A 21,988-nucleotide genomic window follows, 5' to 3' on the forward strand; every position below is an offset into this window, starting at 1 on the left:
TGTCAATCTCTTTAATGGAAGTAGTCACTTGGGGATCTCTTAAGGTCAGTTCGCTTCGAAGCTCAGCTCGATTATAGTGCTCAATTGGAATTACATCTGGATGTCCTAGAAAAACTCCTAGTGTTCTTGAGGAAGATGAAGCTATTTGTACCACTTGTCTATCAAGCATTTTCATGTGCTTTTCAAAAAATTTCATCCTTTGATTGAGTTCCTTGAGGTCATTTTTCATTTCTAACTATGTAGGTAGAATCTCCTCAAGATGTTTTTCTGTTCAGGATGGTTGATAGCCTTATTGTTGCTGTTGTTATTGTGGTGGATAGCTTTGTTGTTTCCCTAGTTAATAACTTTATCTTTGTCCAATTATTTGCCCTTGATCTTGATTATTTTTGTAGGAGAAGTTAGGGTGATTCTTCCAACCCTAATTATATGTATTGGAGTATGGGTTATTTACCTTGTGTTGAAGTTGCCAATAGCGTCACATTGTTCAATTTGAGCTAATTGAGTAAAAATGACTCCAAGTGGGCAAACTTCTTAAGCATGTTCCATGCTTCCACATGATTCACAAATTCCTACAATTGCGATGATCGTGTTGGTCCTCATACACTCAAACTTCTCTGTTAAGGCATCCATTTTTATAGATATTAGACACAAAGCATCAATATCATATTTACCGGGTACCTTAATAGGATTTTCAAGAAAGGAACTTCCACTTCTTTCTGATGCCCATTAATGATGATTAAGAGTCACACTCTCTATAATTTCTTTAGATTCATCAAGACTTTTGTTCATAAGTGATCCACCAGCTGTAGAGTCAAAAGATACCTTTGTATGATAATTGATTTAGTTATAATATATGTGGATCACTAACCATTTTTCTAGGCCATGGTGTGGGCATAATCTGAGCATATTTTTAAATACATCCCATGCTTCATAAAGAAATTCAGTTTCAGTCTGTATAAAGCTAGCAATTGAATTCGACATATGTGTCATCTTGCTAAATGGATAGAACTTATCATGTAATAATTGCTCACACAATTCCCAAGATGTATTGTTGTTTGCAGATAATAAAGAGAGTCATAATTTTGCTCCATCCCTTAAATAAAAACCAAATAGGAGCAATCTCACAGCTTTATACTCCATCCATCTTTATTGTCCCACACATTTTATAGAAAACCTCTAGGTGCAGCTTTGAATCCTCATGCGCTCCTCCTCCAAACTGATGTTGTTGCACCATAATTATTATAGCAGGCTTTGTGTCAAAATTATTGGCTTTAATAGATAGTCTTATGATGCTAGACCGGAGTCCTCGAGCATAAGGTACTACATAATCTTCGAAAGGTTTGTTTACCATTTCTATTCTTGTTTCTTTTGTAGGTTTTTTCTGTTGGTTGATACTCGGAATATCGTACCGGTTCGCCTGTACAAAAATTTTGTACAAGTCCTGAACCATTCCTAACAACCTATTGTGTTCTTTAGAAATTAAATTAGGAATCGCAAATGGAACTTAACATTATTGATTCCAAATTTAACTTATCTATTCTTAGAGGTTTAGACTTGGATCGCAAACGATACTTAACATTATTGATCTAAATCCACTCATGTTACAAATTCAATTAAATATTAATTTCAGAGATCGGCTTCCAGGTTAAACATGGCGAGACACTAGGCCTTCTTGGGTATGGGAGCATCCACCATTTCCTAGACAAAGTCTTTCAACGAAATTTAATATTTAATTTCTTTATAGTAACCCTAGGTTTAACCAAAAAGAATAATCGAATCACAAGTTCAAAAAAACAAAAAAAAAAACATAAACTCGAATCACAAATTTGAAACCTAGAATCATATGTTGGGTTTTTCGGGCCGCGAAAATCGCTTTTCGCGTCGCGGAAACCCCGAATCACCCAAAGCCGTAGGATCCGTGCAAAGAAAAATTTCGAAAACACGAGTACGAGTTATAAACAATGATCTACAGTAGATCTACAAAGGAAAACACTTTATACCTTTGATGCGTGCCCTCGCAAATCCCGCTCGTCCAACGGTACGCCGGATCTCGAGAGTGTCAACTTAGACACTCCTCTAATGATATCCACACGAACAAGGAGTGTCTCTCACACTCAAAGGATGGAGAAGAGAGCCCCAAGTGTGCTAGCACTTTCTAGAGCTCTCGAATGGGATTGGATAGGAAGAAAAGAAGAAGATACAAAAGAAAAATCTTATACACTCACTAGTAGTATCCTTTCTTTGTGATCTTCACTCTTCCTTTGCTCTTGGAATTCACTCAACCACCTTCTCCACACCAAGGAAGTCACGGCAACAACAAGAGAAGAGAAGGAAGAAGCAAGGAAGAAGATGAGACAATTACCACACATCAATACACACTAAATGAAAACCATTTACTCTTTAGTGTGGCCGGCCACACACATAACTCCCTCATTTAATGTGGCCGGCCACATTAAATGGAATGGGAAGTGTTGTAACCTCCATGAGGTGGCATGTGATGTGGCAAGGATGAGTCATCCTTATGATGTGGCAACACATCAAGTCAAACTTGATGTTTCAACTTCTACTTGGTCAAGTCAAACTTGACCAATTGTCTTCCTTGTTGAGTTAAATCCAACCTTTGATTCAAGTCAATTTCAATTTAATGAATCTCAATTCATTAATATAAATTGACTCAATGAATCAAATTTAAATTAGACTCATTCAACAATTGAATCTAATTGAGTCTAACTCAATAAGTCTAATTTGAATCCAATCTTTGGTGCATCATATGAACCTAATCCAATTGGTTCATCATATGAACCTAATCTCCATCCACTTGTTCTTTGTGTGTGACCCAATAGGTTCTTGTAATGTTGGCAATGTTTCTAAACTCCTTTAGAAACATAAGCAATGAGCGGCATCTAGCAATACATCATTGCTACCCAAGTTACAAGAAATGTCGAGATCCAACATCACCTTGTGACTACTAATTGTGACTCCTCACAATATATGACAAGTGTCCTTCTATCCTAGACATCTAGATTGATCAATGTGAGGCATAGACCGTGTCATCCTCTGACCAATCTAAATCTTGAACTCCAAGTAGACTCACTCAATCAAATGAGCTCAATATCTCATATTGACTCATTTGGGTATGACCATACACTTTGTGGTCTTACTCTATCAAGAATATCGATGTCACTCCCGTCATATAGGAGGGATAGATCTCATCTACATCACTCACATCCCTCTGCATAATTCGTTACATACCCAGTAATCGCCTTTATAGTCCACCCAGTTACGGGTGACGTTTGACGAAACCAAAGTACATAACTCCTTATGTAGGGATCCATGGTGACTTTAGGTCTAAGGACTAATAGTCATACTAATAGCCACATGAGAAAGTATATGACACTCATATAACGATCCATGATACTTTCTCATGGCGGGTCATTCAGTATACATTCTCTAATGCATACCCATATGTCAGCTTGATATCTCTATATCCATGACTTGTGAGATCAAGTCATCGAGCTGACCTACATGCTAGTCTTATTGTATTAACATTGTCCCTGAATGTTAATACTCAACTAGGAATGAATTAGAGTAGTGTTCCCTATATCATCTCACTATCGATTCAACCAATCGATTGATATAGGTAAGAACCTTCTACTCAAGGACGTTACTATACTTATTTTATCTGGCACTAATACAAATAAGCATAATAACCAAAACCAAATGCCTTAATATATATACAAGAATATGATATACATGAGTCCATACAATCATCAAATGATTGGCTCTAGGGCTCTAACTAACAATCTCCCACTAGCACTAGTGCCAATCAGTATAGGCTCTAAGGCCTAATGACCTAGTGTGACCATCATGCTTTCTCTGTGCCAAAGCCTTGGTCAAGGGATCTGCGATGTTAGCCTCTGTAGGTACTCTGCAAATCTTCACATCTCCTCTATCGATAATCTCTCGAATGAGATGAAAGCGCTGTGCTTGGTCCGCTGGTGTGAGTGAGGTTCCTTCGCCTGTGCTATAGCTCCATTGTTGTCACAATAGAGCTCAACTGGGTCAGCGATGCTAGGAACCACCCCAAGTTCAGTGATGAACTTGCGGATCCAAACTGCCTCCTTTGCTGCCTCTGATGCAGCAATATACTCGGCCTCTGTTGTAGAATCAGCTACTGTGTCCTGCTTCGAACTCTTCCAGCTCACAGCACCACCATTTAAGCAAAACACGAACCCTGACTGCGATCGGTAATCATCCTGATCGGTCTGGAAGCTAGCATCACTATAACCCTTTATAGTTAGCTCATCATTGCCTCCATATATCAAGAAATATTCTTTAGTCCTTCGTAAGTACTTAAGAATATTCTTGACCGCTATCCAGTGACTTTCACCTGGATCTGACTGGTATCTGCTCGTCATGCTTAAAGCATACGAGACATCAGGTCGAGTACATAGCATGGCATACATGATCGATCCTATGGCTGAGGCATAAAGGATCTGATCCATGCAGTCTCTTTCCTCTCTAGAAGAGGGACCTTGAGTCTTCGAAAGACTCACGCCATGTGACATCGGCAGAAATCCCTTCTTGGAGTTCTGCATGGCAAACCGAAGGAGTACCTTGTCAATGTATGTACTCTGACTTAGGCCAAGCAATCTCTTAGATCTATCTCTATAGATCTGAATCCCTAGAATGCGGGATGCCTCACCTAAGTCCTTCATTGAGAAACAACTCCCTAGCCAAGTCTTGACAGACTGAAGCATAGGGATGTCCTTCCCAATGAGTAGTATGTCATCCACATACAATATGAGGAAGACAACTATATCCCCTACAACCTTCTTGTAGACACAAGGCTCATCTTCATTCTTGATGAAACCAAACTGTTTGATTGCATCATCGAATCGAAGATTCCAGCTCCGAGAAGCTTGCTTTAGTCCATAAATGGACCTATGCAGCTTGCATACTCTGCTAGTATGCTGTGGATCTACAAAACCCTCAGGTTGTGTCATGTACACATCCTCGAGTAGGTTTCCATTCAGAAACGCGGTTTTGACATCCATCTGCCATATCTCATAGTCATGGTAGGCTGCAATAGCAAGCATGATCCGAATGGACTTAAACATCGCTACTGGAGAAAAGGTTTCATCATAGTCAATACCATGAATCTGCTTGAAACCTTTAGCTACCAAGCGACCCTTATAGATAAGTCCATCCATGTCAGTCTTTCTCTTAAAGACCCACTTACACCCTATGGGTTTTACCCCTTCAGGTGGATCAACCAAAGTCCATACTTGGTTGGTGTACATGGATTCCATCTCGGATCTCATGGCTTCTAGCCATTTCTCGGAATCTGGTCTCATCACAGCTTCCTGATAGGTGGTAGGCTCATCCTCTATGAGCACAACGTCATCATGGTCAGACAAGAGAAATGAGTATCTCTCAGGCTGACGACGTACCCTATCAGACCTGCGAAGAGGTATGTCTACTTGAACTGGTTGTTGTTCCTCAACTCTTTGTGGAACATCATCCACAACACTTTGTGGTTTCAGTTCAACTTCCATCGAGGCATCAGTACTATTGTTCGCATCTTGAACTTCTTCAAGATCGAACGCACTCCCACTAGTCTTTCTAGAAACAAAGTCCCTTTCTAGAAAGACCCCAGTCTTTGCCACAACTACCATGTGCTGACTGGGAATGTAGAAGTAATATCCCTTAGTTTCCTTGGGATATCCAATAAAGTAACACTTGTCGAATTTGGGTCCTAATTTGTCTGAGACTTGACATCTAACGTAAGCCTCACAACCCCAAATCCTCATGAAAGACACCTGGGCATCTCTCCCAGTCCATATCCTATATGGAGTCTTTATCACGGCTTTTGATGGAACTCGGTTGAGTATGAAAGCTGCCGTGTCTAGAGCATATCCCCATAGATATGTCAGAAGATCTGTGTGACTCATCATAGATCGTACCATATCTAATAAGGTACGATTCCTCTGTTCGGATACACCATTCCACTGTGGTGTTCCAGGAGGAGTGAGTTGGGATAGAATCCCACACTCAGCTAGATAGTCACGGAACTCATGGCTAAGGTATTCTCCACCTCGATCGGATCGAAGTATCTTAATACTCTTGCCAGGTTCCGTACTTCATTCTTGAATTCTTTGAACTTTTCAAAGATTCGGACTTATGTGTCATTAAGTACACATAACCGTATCTCCTGAAGTCATCAAATGTGATGAAGTACCTATAACCGCCTCTAGCAGCGACATTGAAAGGGCCACATACATCACTATGTATGAGTCCTAACAAATCAGTCGCTCTCTCGCTGTGCCCACTAAAGGGAGTCTTGGTCATCTTGCCTCATAGGCATGACTCGCATACCTCATATGATTCAAAATCAAATGAGTCCAGCATACCATCCTTATGGAGCTGGGATAAGCGCTTGTCATTTATATGACCTAAGCGACAGTGCCAGAGGTAGGTTTGGTTCATATCGTTCAATTTGAACCTCTTGGTACTAACGTTATAGATAGGGCTCTCAAGGTCTAGAATATAGAGTCCGTTCATCAGAGGTGCACTACAATAGAATATATCGTTTAAATAGACAGAACAACATTTGTTCTTTATTATAAACGAGAATCCTTTCTTGTCCAAACAAGAAACTGATATAATGTTCTTAGTCAATGCAGGCACATAACAACAATCGTCTAACTCTATTATAAGCCCAGAGGGCAGAGATAGATGATAAGTTCCTACAGCAATGGCAGCAACCCGTGCTCCATTGCCTACTTGTAGGTCTATCTCGCCCTTTGTTAATGCTCTGCTATTTCTCAGTGCTTGTACATTAGTAAAAATGTGCGAAGCACATCCGGTATCTAATACCCACGATGAAGAAATAGAGAGGTTGACTTCTATAACATGTATACCTGAAGTATAAATCTTATTTCTCTTCTTCGTAAGATCTTCCAGGTATTCTTTGGAGTTCCTCTTCCAGTGCCTTGCTTGTCCTTGATATAGGTGACAAAGATGTTCAACCATATCGTAAGCGCTCATCAACTCATGTTGCTTCTGAAGCTCAGAGTTCATGGTTGCGAGCATAAGACAGGACACATCTAATGCGTCATCTTGATGCTTCTTGTAAGCATCCCGGTCAGCTCGCGTGGCAGCGGCAGGAGGAGCCTTCGGAATGGGCTGCTCCAGAATGTACAGTTTACGTTCCTGAGTGAGAACTATTCTCAAGTTCCTGTACCAGTCCAGGAAATTTGCTCCGTTGAGCTTGTCCTTCTTAAGGATAGAACGCAGGGAGAAAGAGTTCGTATTCGACGTCATGGTTTTCTACAACAGAAAATTTGCAGAAATAAATATCATATTCTTTTAAAATCATTTAATTAGGCCTTTAATTAAATGATGCTCCCACTGAATTTATAAAGTATTATACTCACCCATACCCACCTTAAGATGGGTAAGAAGGTGGGTATGGGTGAGTATAATACTTTATAAATAAGACACTACGATAGGGACCTAGAGGAAGAATTGGTTTTGGTCTCCCAATGAAATTAAGCATTCCGTGTTCGCCCTGAACACCCAACCTAATTTTATCAATAATAATTCATAACACTAAAGAATTATTATTGAACTACCACACCAATCCCAAATTACATTTTGGGCTCCTTCTTATCATGAGTGTGTTAGTCTCCCTGTGTTTAAGATATTGAATGTCCACTAATTAAATGAGTTACTGACAACTCACTTAATTAATATCTAGCTCCAAGAGTAGTATCACTCACCCTTATCGTCATGTCGGACTAAGTCCACCTGCAGGATTTACATGACAATCCTTATGAGCTCCTCTTGGGGACATCATCAACCTAGATTACTAGGACACAGTTTCCTTCTATAATCAACAACACACACTATAAATAATATCATTTCCAACTTATCAGACCTATTGATTTATCGAACTAAATCGCACCCTTTGATAAGTCAAAGAAATAAATACTAGATATATGTGCTTGTTATTATATCAGGATTAAGAGCACACACTTCCATAATAACAAAGGTCTTATTCTTTTAGTCAGTATAAAAAGAACTTACCTTAAATGGTCCAGCTCAATAGACTCTGAGTGTACTAGTGTAATTTTATAATTAAGATAAACTAATACAAATTACACTACGACTATTTCAATGGTTTATTCCTTTCCATCTTAGTCGTGAGCTACTATTTATAATTTATAAGGAATTGATAACATGATCTTCTGTGTGTGACACCACACACCATATTATCTACAATATAAATTAATTGAACAACTACACTTAGTATGTAGACATTTGACCAATGTGATTCTTTATTTCAAAAATAAATGTTTACAAAAAGCTAGGCTTTTAGTATACACTCTAACAATCTCCCACTTATACTAAAAGACTATGTTGTCATAAATGCTGCCATACATCTGATTCTCATTCCTTCAACATGTCGATCAAAAGCTTTCGCCGGAAGGGCCTTAGTGAAAAGATCTGCCAGGTTATCTGCTGATACAATCTTGGTGATAACAACTTCTCCTCGCTTTACGATGTCTCGTATCAGGTGGTACTTGCGCTCTATGTTTTTATTCGCCTTATGGGCTCATGGTTCCTTCGAGTTTGCTACTGCACCACTATTATCACAATAAATTGTGATGATTTTGGGCAAACCAGGAATCACATCTAAGTCCATTAGGAAGTTCCTAAGCCATACAACTTCTTTGGCTGCCTCAGAGGCTGCCACATACTCGGCTTCCATGGTTGAGTCTAAAATGTATTTCTGCTTAACACTCCTCTATGCAATTGCTCCACCTCCTAAAGTAAACACATAGCCTGATGTAGACTTACTGTTGTCCCTATCTGATTGGAAGTCAGTATCCGTGTAACCCACAGGGAGCAAATCATCTGCTTGGTAAATTAACATATAATCTCTAGTCCTTTTCAAGTACTTTAATATATGCTTTACAACAGTCTAATGTCCTTGTCCAGAGTTACTTTGATATTTACTAACCATGCCCACGGTAAAACAGATATCTGGTCTCGTACACAGCATAGCATACATTAGGCTTCCGACAGCCGAAGCATAAGGAACTACCTTCATGTCCTCTATCTCTTTTGATGTCTTCGGAGACATCTCTTTAGATAAAGCTACTCTATGCCTAAAAGGTAGAAAAACCTTTCTTGGAGTCTTGCATGCTAAAACGAGCTAGGATTGTATCGATATATGAAGCTTGGGACAAGCACAACATCCTTTTCTTACGATCCCTTATTACTTTGTTCCCAAGAATATGTGCACATTCTCCTAAGTCCTTCATATTGAATTGCTTGGACAACCATACCCTTACTTCCGACAACACTTTGACATTGTTTCCAACTAACAAAATGTCATCTATGTATAGTACAAGAAATACAACCACGTTTCCATCACACTTCTTGCATACACAAGACTCATTCAGACACTGAATAAATCCATACGACTGAATTACTTCATTAAACCGGATGTTCCAAGACCTTGAAGCTTGCTTCAGTGCATAAATAGATGGATTTAGCTTACATACTAGATGCTCTTTGCCTTTTTCAATGAACCTCTCTGGTTGCTTCATATGGATGTTTTCTTCAAGACTTCCGTTAAGGAAAGCTGTTTTGACATCCATTTTCCAAACCTGATAATCCATATGAGCAGCAATAGATAAGAGTATCCGGATAGACTTAAGCATAACTACTGGCGAAAAGGTTTCCTCATAATCGATTCCGTCTTTCTGAGTATACCCCTTCGCAACAAGCCTTGCTTTGAAGGTTTCCACCTTCCCATCTATCCCTCTTTTCCTTTTGTAGATCCACTTACATCCAACGGCTATTACACCATTAGGTGGTTCTACGAGCTCCCAGACCTTATTAGAATACATAGATTCTATTTCAGAGTTCATCGCTCTTTACCAAGATACTGCATCTTTATCTTGGAGTGCTTCGTCATATGTCCGGGGATCAGGTTCATGTTCACCAGGCATCAAGTCCGAAGACTCTCCCAAAAACATGAATCTTTCATGTTGCCTTACAACCCTCTCACTATGACGAGGCACTGTTTGTGGTTGTGTATCATTTGTGATACGTGTTGCAGTTTCTTGTGATATTTCATCTTGTACTGTTGGTACTAAATTAGGCGTGTCCTCTCTTATTTCTTTTAGAACAATTTTACTCATGGACTTGTGGCCCATTATATAATCTTCCTCTAAAAATCGAGCATTGGTGCTAACAATGATCTTCTAATTTTTAGGATTATAAAACAAACTACCTTTCGTTCCTTTGGGATATCCTACAAACAGATAAACTTCTGTTCGTGATTCCAACTTGTCAGTGTCTCCCTTCAGCACATGTGCTGGACTACCCCAAATTCGAATATGTCTTAGACTAGGCTTACGCCCATTCCACAATTCTATGGGAGTAGAAGGTACTGATTTAGAAGGTACCAAGTTCAGAATGTGCGCTGCTATTTCCAGAGCATATCCCCAAAATAAATTTGGTAATTCAGAATAACTCATCATCGATCTAACCATTTCCATAAGAGTCATATTCCTTCGTTCTGCCACACCGTTCTGTTGGGGTATACCAGGTGCAGACAATTAGGATTGAATCCCAGCCTCTGATAAGTAATTCCTAAACTCTCCAAAGAGGTTTTCGCCACCACGATCAGACCGTAGTGTCTTGATACTTTTACCATGACATTTCTCCACATCAGCCTTATACTCTTTGAACTTATCAAAGCAATCAGACTTGTGGTGCATCAAGTAAATATACCCATATCTCGAATAGTCATCTATAAAAGATATAAAATATTCGAAACCACCTCTTTCCTGGATAGACATAGGACCACACAAATCAGAATGAACAAGTTCTAACACATCTTTGGCTCTATACCCCTTGGCCTTAAAAGGTCTCTTGGTCATTTTACCTTCCAAGCAAGATTCACAAGTTGGAAAGTTTTTCAACACTAATGAACCCAAGAGTCCATCGGCTATAAGCCTTTGAATCCTACTCAAGTTAAAATGACCAAGCCTTAGATGCCAAAGATATGTTTGATTCATTTCCAAAGGTTCCTTTCTCTTATTAGAATTAGAAGATGTGTTATTAATTTTCATTTGTTGCTTTATGGGAGAAATTAGATTTAAAGTATACAAATTGCCTACTAATATACCAGAACAGATAATAACCATATTCTTCTTGATAATTATTTTGTCATCAAAAGAAATAAAATATCCATCCATAAAAAATTTAGAAACTGAAATTAAATTCTTTCTAAAAATTGGTACATAAAGATAATTTCTCAAAATCAAACTTCTATTCCTATCAAATGATAAGTAGACGTCTCCCACTGCAACATCCGCCACTTTCGTAGCATTGCCCATGTAGACCGTTATCTCTCCCTCATATAGTCGTCGGGTTTCCTGGAACCCCTGCAATGTATTGTAGACATGATCAGTGGCTCCTGTATCTACACACCAGGTACTGGTAGATAACACCGCTAAACAAGTTTCAACTACAAGAGAATAAGATATACCTCTATTGTTCTTATTCCTACGAGGACAGTCCGCCTTCCAATGTCCCGACTACTTGCAAATGAAGCACTTGCCCTTTGGCTTCTTCACACCAGCTTTAGGTCTAGTACTGAGAGATCTTTTCACCTTCTTTGCAGAGCCAGCCTGTTTCTTCTTCTTCTTGCCTTTCGACTTAGAAGTAGAAATATTTTCAGTAAAGTGAATCTGAGAACTATGACGAAATATACCTTCTGTTGCCTGAAGTTCTGTCAGAAGTTCCACCAACGTATAAGCCCTTTTGTTCATGTTATAGTTCAGGCGGAACTGCTCAAAACTTCTGGGTAGTGTTTGGAGAATAATATCGATCTGGGTTTCCTCATCGATTTCGACTCCAAGGATCTGTATTTTGTTCAAATAAGCCATCATCTTGAGGATATGATCTCTTACGGATGTCCCCTCTGACATGGTGGATGTCATTAACTTTCTCATTGCCTCTTGCCTAGCAGCCCGATTATGGTGTCTGAAGAGTTCCTTGAGATTATTCATCATATCATAAGCAGTTGGCAAGTCCTGATGCTGATGTTGCAGCACATTTGACATTGAAGTCAAAATGTAACACCGCGCCATCTCATCTGCCTTTACCCATTTCTTATGATACTCAATCTCCTCTTCACTAGAATCATTATTAGGCACTTCAGGGTAGGTCTCTAACAGTACAAACTTATAGCCTTCGGCAGTTAGGATAATATTCAGGTTTCTTTTCTAATCTATGTAATTTGGACCAGTAAGTTTGTTCTCTTTTAGAATAATAGCCAGTGGGTTGAAAGTCATCCTAAGAATCACAAAATAAACTTTTAGTCAAGACTCTAAATTTAGAATAATATTGATTCCTCAAAAAATACTATTTAAATTTACCAACGCCTCAAACACCATGAATTTTGCATGCCACGATAGTGTGGACGTATAAAAAATCAAACATTTGTAAGAGGAGGTTTTACCCATGAATTTTATTCTTGTCAACTTAACTTTATGACAAATAAAATTAATAGTTGATTTTTCCTTCGGTTGCACAAATAATAGTAGTGACTCCGATGGGGGGGATACTATTAAATATGCCTAAGTGTATACCATTACTTGATACTTAGTCTATTAAATAGGATTGTGTCCCTTCAGATGGAGAAGATCACACGCTCCTAAATAATTTCCTATAACCATCCATAAAGGAAGTTTAATCTAGTGATCTGCAAACAAACTCATCCGATGGAGAGGGAGGCACTCAGAGCCAACATGCAAGTTTATCGCATCACTTACAAACCAGTAATGGAGACCATGGAATTTATCTACTAATCCCTCTCCCACTTAGTTATTTAAGGTGAGGAATTTTAACTATGCAAGCACACATCACAGCAAACAAAGCAACAAATATGGAAAAATAATTTTCTAACTATTATGGTCTTTTCCATCACTGTCCTCCGTATGCTGTCAACCCTAGCTGCTGCCATCTTTAGCCACCGCAATCGGGTCTAGTCGCCGCATCTATCTTGCTTCTTTTTCCACTGCGTCTCTGGTCCTCAATAAGTACCACGCCTTGCAAGGATTCGATCCGCGACAAAAATAGAATTTTACATATATCGATCCTATATTCCACAAAGGAATGTACATGTAATCTAGATCGAAACAAAAAATGTAAAATCCTAAAACTAATACAGCTCCTGTTGTATTTAATACATACAATCATGCACACACAAAAATACCCTTGACATGTAACGACCCAATTTTCCCTATTTCAAGTTCTAAAAGTCCATCAAAATATTTGTAAATACTTTTAAAATATTCTAGAGATTTTTAAGAATTTTTAGAGTATTTTTACGTAATTTTTTGGAGGTCGTTTAGTAGGGTTACAAAAAGAAAGAAGTTTTAAAAAAATGTTGAAGGTGAGATTCGAACCCACGACCTCGGGTCGGAGTGACCCAAGAAAAACCGACCCAACCAACTGTGCTAGCGGGCGTTCTTATTAAAGAAGGGGAAATATTCTAGTTAAGCAGTAGTTAATGATTAGGGAATAAATAGGAAGAAAAATGGTTGCAGCCGAGACTCGAACCCGTGAGCTGCGCCTTAAGCAAAACGCAGCCAACCAACTGTGCCAGCGGCTGTTGTTAATTAAGGAAAGAACGGATTATATTTAAGGTATAGTATTTAATAAAATAACCCTAGGTTATAAAAAGAGGTTAAGTTAAGAGAGGAAAACCTAAAATTTTCTCACGAAATTTCCCTTCTCCTCACGCACGCGGCGCCGTTCCTTCTCTCGGGCGAAACCGCAACCAAGGCTAGGGTTTCCTTCCTCCGGCGTCGGTGAAGGGTTTTTCCGGCCGGTTTTCACCCGTGGGTGACCATTCCGACAAGGAGAACTCGGGAAATACAAGGAATCGGTAGAATCGAAGCTCCACCGAAACCCTAGAGCATTTCCCTTCGGTTGCAAGTCCAAGAACCCGATGTAAGTGCTTCTCACCTGCGGTAGGAGTAGCTTTCGGAGTTTTGTTTGCATTTTTGTTGTGCAATAAGCAAGAACAGCCCTTCATCCTAGCATATTGTCTAGATTTCAACCCTTGCTTTAGCAATTCGGTTTGAGCTTTGGTTCAAGTCCTTTTGTTGTTTTTTTTAGAGCACGGACAGAATTTTTGATGGTTTTCCTTGATTGTTACAGCATGCTTATTTAGATGTATTTACCTTACATTTCAAGCATGTCTAAGTAGTTATGTTTCCTTCAAGTCACGGCATGATTAAAGGATTGTTAAGATTCAAAAATGAATTAGTTTTACAAGCTTACTATTTGGAATCTGCTGCTGTCGTGGGCCTGACCAAACTTATTTCCTATGACCATGTAGTCTTTTAAAGTACTGTTGAGTTTGTTTTGAATATATACAGATATATATATCAGTGGCATATGGTTTTAGAATCTCTTGCATAATGTATATATGTGAGAAATACAAGCAAAGCAAGACCAAGGTCACAAGTTGATCCTGAATTCCAGAATTTAGAATCAAAGCACACTAAGTGCTTAAATAAATGCCAAGGCATTTTATTATAAGAAGTGTTTAAAGATAAAAAGTATTTTACTTTTAAAGGGCATGTACCGGACACAAGGTCTAAGGGATGGGCTCCAAGATGCCCCTAGGCACAAGGCCTAGAAGTATCTTAGTAAGTTTCGGGATTAGCTACCTCGATTCTTATTAAGAATGCGCGCAAAGTGGTACAATGCCAGGCCCAAGAGAAGTTGATTATTATTTTAAAGTATAAGAGTATAAGTTGGGGAACAAATAGAACAGTTTCTTTTATCTAAGTTGCAAATTTTAGCAAGTTAAATCTGTTGTTCCTTTTAGAGATGCATGATTTAGTTTTAGTTGCTATTTTCATGTGGAGCATGTATTTCCTGCTTTCTTTTATGCACATGCATTTCTTATCGAGTTTTTGTGAGTAGATAGCACTTACTAAGCTTATAGATACTATTTTCCTCCTACTGCAGATATAGATAAAGGTAAAGGAAAAGCTAAAGTGATATAGAGGAAGGCGGCAAGGAGATGCAAGAGGGGTGTGTGATGTCTGGACTATGGAGTAATCCAAGAAGTTATTAATTCTTTTTATTAAGAATCTTATTTGTTAAAAGAATTTCGATTTAGTTCTGCCCTTTTCTATTAGTTTCTTATGGTTTCCTTAAGCAAATACGGATTTGGTTCTGTTTCAGTTTTGTTCTTCCCTATTGCTAGGATTGGTTTATTTTGGTTATTTGTTGGATTAATTATGAATTGGTTACTTTTGTTACTGCTGTCGTGGTGTTAATTTGATGTTGGGAAAGGACCAGCAAAGGGTAGTTTAGTGCTTATGGAAGGGAAAAAAAATGTGAGAGTGCAGTTTACTGCTGTTATTTTGTTTCTCCGCACTTTCTTAGTGGTCGAGGATAAATCCTACATGAGTTCAGTTTAAGGTTTCACTGTTGTTTAGTTAATGTTTTCCTTATTAATGTTTAAAGGTTTTGCTAGTAATGAATTACTTTGCATGCGCCACCAGTAGGAGTAGCCATGACCGAATTATGCAAAGATTTATATATAGAATTACAAGTTCTAAATGCCATTATGAAAATCGTAACATGCGTGAGATACCTGTGATGATGAATGCGCATAATAAAGGTTTTTGCTCATTTTGGAATTTTCTTGATAATTGCTTTGCATGTTAGGATTATTATATGAGTTTAGTCTGATGAAGGTAATGCATGTGGGAAACAGTGGCATGTGTTTGTAGACATGCGTGTTGCTTATATTTCCTTTAGAGTGAGGGCTGTTTCTTAATTGCATGGGTTTTTTTTAAAAAAAAAAATATAAAAGGAAAGTAGAGTTAGTAGTCAAGTAGCGGTCACCCTCATTAGTATAAAGGAGGGTGGTCGCTACAGTTGGTATCAGAGCAGTGTTCCATTCTCCAGCATCACACACTCATCAACATTATCCTTGCCGTCTCCAAGTAAGAAAGTATTTAAATTCTTTCTTTATTCTGCTTTCCTTATGATTAACTGCAGTATAAAGTATTTGTTTTTAAGTACTTAAGTAAGATAGAAGATTTTGTTTCCCTTTTCTTTATTCATATATATATATATGATTAGGAAGGGTTAGAGAAGCTATTTGGTCTTTTTCCTCTGCATAATTGGATGTCAAGAAGAGGACATCCCCGTACCATTTATACTGAGAACCAAGATCAGGAGAACAAAGAGCCCAGAACCCCTGGGCCTATTCTCTTTGAAGTTGTTACTCAATTTCAGAGACAAGTAGCGAGCAGCAGCAAGTGATTGCCAATCTAATGACCAATTAGAAGCCAGCTCCTCCCATTTCCCCAACCATTAAGGTGGAGACCCCAGTGGTGGCAGAAGTCCTATCGGTTGTCCTAGAAGTCGCCACAACACCTAGAAGACAAGAAGCATACCTCATCCAGTGGCTGAAACTGAAACCAGAAAGCTTCTCAGGCACGACTGAGCCCTGGGATGCCCAGGCTTGGTTCAAAACACTGGAGAGCACCATGGAGCTTCTTGACTGGCCAGAAGTTGAGAAGGTCAAGTGTGCCTCCTTCTGCCTGACTGGAGACGCACGCATGTGGTGGGAGAGAGTCAAGAGCAAGAGAGCAGTCAATCAGATGAGCTGGGCTGACTTTGAAGCAGAGTTTTATGAAGAATTCTTCCGTCAGCGGATCACCAATAAGCATTATGAGGAGTTCATAGAATTCAGACAAGGTGACCTGTCAGTGGAAGAAGCAATGAAGAAATTCAATAGACTAGCTCGTTTATGCCCAGAGCTAGTAAGCACGGAGAAGGAACGAGTCAGACTGATGCTCAGGATGCTGAGGCCAGTGATAGCACTTAATGTGAGTAGTGGAGCTCATCATCCTCAGACTGGCGAAGAGCTAGTCAGCAGAGCATTAGTCGTTGAGCACTAACTGGACAGCATCAGGGCACAACGAGCGCAACATAAGCCAGTCAAGATCGAAGACAAGACAGTTGGCAATCAGAAACCTCAAGCAAATAAGCAGAACTGGAAATGCAAGGGTAGCAAGAGAAAGCAGTGGAACTCAGGAGGTAACCAGAAGGGAGGACCAGCAAACAAGTAGACTAAGTTCCCTCCCTGCCCTAAATGTGGGAAAATACATCCAGGAGTCTGTCTTTTGGGTAAGACTGGATGTTATTCGTGTGGGCAGGAAGGGCATATGGCTAGGGAGTGTCCTAACAAGCTCAACGCACCTCAGCCACAGCCGATACAATATGGAGGCAAACCTTAGCTACATTATATGCCTGCAACTCTGGAAGGACCTCAGATCAGTCAAGGAAGGTTGGAAGCCCCACCAGTTCCAGCCAGTGCCAGAGTATTCTCCCTCACCAAAGAAGAAGCTGCTAGTGACTCCACGGTCGTAACAGGTCAAGTAGTTATTTTTCAACATATAGCTACTGCACTATTTGATACTGGGGCGACCCATTCTTTTGTATCCATACCTTTTGCCAAATAATTACAGGTACCTACAGAAAGCATGAATTCCAAGTTCCTGACAACCGTACCTTCTGGGGAAGTCATGGAATCTAGTCAGTGGTTTCGGTCTGTACTAGTCAGAATTTCAGACCATGAGCTATGTGTAAATTTGGTAGTCCTCGCCATGCAGGATTTCGATATCATTTTGGGTATGGATTTCCTTAGCAAGTACAGTGCTTCAGTGGACTGCCACAGAAGGAAAGTGATCTTTAGTCCAGAAGGTGAACCATCCTTTGAATTTACAGGAGTGCCAAAGAGGAAGACCCAGAAATTCCTCTCTTCCCTCACAGCTCACTAGATGCTAGCTAAAGGGTGTGCTGGTTTTCTTGCATTCATTGTGAGTACAGAAGAAGAAGAAAGACCTAAGCAGGAGGAAGTTCGGGTAGTCTGTGAGTATGCAGAGGTATTCCCAGAAGAGCTACCTGGACTACCTCCCAACAGAGAAGTGGAGTTTGAGATTGAACTGGTTCCTGGTACCGATCCAATTTCAAAAGCTCCATATCGCATGTCTCCAGCAGAGCTAAAAGAGTTACAAGAGCAACTTCAGGAGTTACTTGACAAAAGCTTCATCTGCCCTAGTCACTCACCTTGGGGAGCTCCTGTGTTGTTTGTCAAGAAGAAGGATAGATCTATGCGGATGTGCATAGATTATAGGGCTCTGAATCAAGTGACCATCAAGAACAAGTATTCACTGCCCAGAATCAATGACTTATTTGATCAGTTGAGAGGGGCAACAATGTTCTCCAAGATAGACCTGCGCTCTGGGTACCATCATTTGAAAGTGAAGGAAAAGGATATACCCAGAACGGCTTTCAGGACCAGATACGGACACTACGAGTTCGTAGTCATGCCTTTTGGTGTGACTAATGCACCTGCAGTTTTCATGGACCTGATGAACAGAGTGTTCAGAGAATACCTTGACAAATTTGTCATTGTGTTCATCGACGACATTCTAATCTATTCCAGAACTTCGGAGGAGCATGACACGCACTTGAGAATAGTCCTGCAGACCCTTCAGCAAAAGCAACTCTATGCTAAATTCTTAAAGTGCGAGTTCTGGTTGGAGCAGGTGGCATTTCTAGGGCACATCGTTTCTAAAGAAGGCATTCAAGTGGATCCAGCCAAAGTAGAAGCGGTCAGCAACTGGAAAAGACCCAAGAATGCCAGGGAGATCAGAAGTTTCCTTGGTTTAGCTGGGTACTACAGGAAATTCGTGGAAGACTTCTCCAGAATAGCCTCTCCACTTACAGCCCTCATCAGGAAGAATAAGAAGTTTGAATGGTCAGATAAATGTGAGCAGAGTTTTCAAGAACTCAAGAAGAGACTGACCAGTGCTCCCATACTGACTGTTCCAGAGAGTGACAAGAGTTTTGACATCTACAGTGATGCTTCCAAGATGGGCTTAGGAGATGTACTCATGCAGGAAGGAAAAGTTATAGCTTATGCTTCCAGACAACTCAAAGACTACGAGAAGAACTATCCCACTCATGATCTTGAGCTGGCAGCTGTGGTCTTTGCACTGAAACTCTGGCGACATTACCTGTATGGAGTCCAGTGCAGAATCTTCACAGACCATCAAAGTCTTAAGTACTTCTTCACTCAGAAGGACTTAAACATGAGACAGCGTAGGTGGTTAGAGTTGGTCAAAGATTATGACTGTGAAATCCTCTACCACCCAGGTAAAGCTAATAAAGTGGCAGATGCACTAAGCAGAAAATCCAGTGCATCTCTGATGTCCTTGTCATCATTAGCCCTGCCATTACAGAAGGAGTTGTCAGATTTCGGACTTGAAATTATTTATGGGCAACTCTCTGCATTGACCTTAGAGTCTACCCTACTTGAAGATATACAGAGAAAGCAAAGTGAAGATCCTGACATCCAAAAGATCAAGCAAGGGATACAGGAAGAAGGAAATTCGGAGTTTCGAGTATCAGACAGTGGAATTCTTTATCAGGGGAGTCGCCTTTGTGTTCCCAATGATGAAGAGCTGAGAAAGAAAATTTTGGAAGAAGCTCATAGTACACCTTATTCCATGCATCCTGGTTCTACCAAGATGTATCAAGACGTGAAACAGAGATTCTGGTGGTATGGACTCAAAAGAGATGTAGCTAAATATGTCAGTACCTGCCTGACATGTCAGAGGGTCAAAGCAGAACACCAGAGACCATAAGGAGTTCTACAGCCTCTTCCTATACCAGAGTGGAAGTGGGAAGACATATCCATGGATTTCATAACAGGTCTCCCAAGAACCACAAATGGATATGATGCGATATGGGTGATAGTGGACAGATTGACCAAGTCTGCTCATTTTCTAGCCATCAAGGTGTCTCACTCTATAGAGCAGTTGACACAGCTATATGTTAAAGAGGTGATCAGACTTCACGGAGTTCCTAAATCTATTGTGTCTGATAGAGATGGACGCTTCACCTCACACTTCTGGGAATGTGTTCAGACTGCACTAGGCACCAAACTCAAGTTCAGCACAGCCTTCCATCCTCAGACTGATGGACAGATAGAGCGAGTAAACCAGATCCTAGAAGATATGCTCAGGGCTTGTGCACTAGATTTTAAAGGCAGTTGGTGCAAGTATCTGTGCTTAGCAGAGTTTACCTACAACAATAGTTATCAGGCCACCATCAGGATGGCACCATATGAAGCATTGTATGGCAGAAAGTGCAGATCACCTATATGCTGGCAAGAAGCAGGAGAAAGAAGAGAAATGGAAGTGGAGCTGGGCATTCAGACAGAGCTGATAGAAGAAACCACTCAGGCGATCCAGAAAATCAGACAGAGAATTAAGATTGCCCAGAGCAGACAGAAGAGTTATGCTGACACACGCCGTAGGCCATTGGAATTTCAAGTAGGAGATTCAGTTTTTCTCAAGGTTGCTCCTATGAAGGGAGTGATGAGATTTGGCAAGAAGGGCAAATTAAGTCCTCGCTATGTAGGACCCTATCCAATCACAGAAAGGATTGGGAAAGTAGCTTACAAGCTGGATTTACCACAAGACATGTCAGCAATACACAATGTGTTTCATGTCTCCATGTTAAAGAAGTGCCTCCATGACCCTAGCCAAGTGATTGAGCCTCAGTCAGTGCAGATCCAAGAGGATCTTAGTTATGAGAGTAGACCTACACAGATAGTGGACAGAGCAGTCAAGAGACTAAGAAGCAAAGAAGTACCACTAGTGAAGGTCGTCTGGCAGAACTAGAAGCACGAGGAAGTCACTTGGGAGCGGGAGGACAGTATGAGACAAAAATATCCAGAACTATTCTAAGTTCGAGGACGAACTTTTTATAAGGTATGGGGAATTGTAACGACCCAATTTTCCCTATTTCAAGTTCTAAAAGTCCATAAAAATATTTGGAAATACTTTTAAAATATTCTAGAGATTTTAAAGAATTTTTAGAGTATTTTTACGTAATTTTTTGGAGGTCGTTTAGTAGGGTTACAAAAAGAAAGAAGTTTTAAAAAAATGTTGAAGGTGAGATTCGAACCCACGACCTCGGGTCAGAGTGACCCAAGCAAAACCGACCCAACCAACTGTGCTAGCGGGCGTTTATTATTAAAGAAGGGGAAATATTCTAGTTAAGCAGTAGTTAATGATTAGGGAATAAATAGGAAGAAAAATGGTTGCAGCCGAGACTCGAACCCGTGAGCTGCGCCTTAAGCAAAACGCAGCCAACCAACTGTGCCAGCGGCTGTTGTTAATTAAGGAAAGAACGGATTATATTTAAGGTATAGTATTTAATAAAATAACCCTAGGTTATAAAAAGAGGTTAAGTTAAGAGAGGAAAACCTAAAATTTTCTCTCAAAATTTCCCTTCTCCTCACGCACGCGGCGCCGTTCCTTCTCTCGGGCGAAACCGCGGCCAATGCTAGGGTTTCCTTCCTCCGGCGTCGGCGAAGGGTTTTTCCGGCCGGTTTTCACCCGTGGGTGACCATTCCGACAAGGAGAACTTGGGAAATACAAGGAACCGGTAGAATCGAAGCTCCACCGAAACCCTAGAGCATTTCCCTTCGGTTGTAAGTCCAAGAACCCGATGTAAGTGCTTCTCACCTGCGGTAGGAGTAGCTTTCGGAGTTTTGTTTGCATTTTTGTTGTGCAATAAGCAAGAACAGCCCTTCATCCTAGCATATTGTCTAGATTCCAACCCTTGCTTTAGCAATTCGGTTTGAGCTTTGGTTCAAGTCCTTTTGTTGTTTTTTTTAGAGCACGGACAGAATTTTTGATGGTTTTCCTTGATTGTTACAGCATGCTTATTTAGATGTATTTACCTTACATTTCAAGCATGTCTAAGTAGTTATGTTTCCTTCAAGTCACGGCATGATTAAAGGATTGTTAAGATTCAAAAATGAATTAGTTTTACAAGCTTACTA

General features: G+C 40.0%; 1 non-coding gene across 1 annotated transcript; it reads left to right on the plus strand.

The window, feature by feature from the left end:
* The first annotated feature begins 877 nt into the window (after window positions 1–877).
* LOC121978881 lies at window positions 878–987 on the plus strand. Its single transcript, XR_006111213.1, has one exon. It is a non-coding gene; the product is annotated as a small nucleolar RNA R71 (small nucleolar RNA).
* Window positions 988–21,988: the final 21,001 nt, after the last annotated feature.

Source organism: Zingiber officinale, chromosome 4B (assembly GCF_018446385.1).
Source record: "Zingiber officinale cultivar Zhangliang chromosome 4B, Zo_v1.1, whole genome shotgun sequence".
Lineage (NCBI taxonomy): Eukaryota > Viridiplantae > Streptophyta > Magnoliopsida > Zingiberales > Zingiberaceae > Zingiber > Zingiber officinale.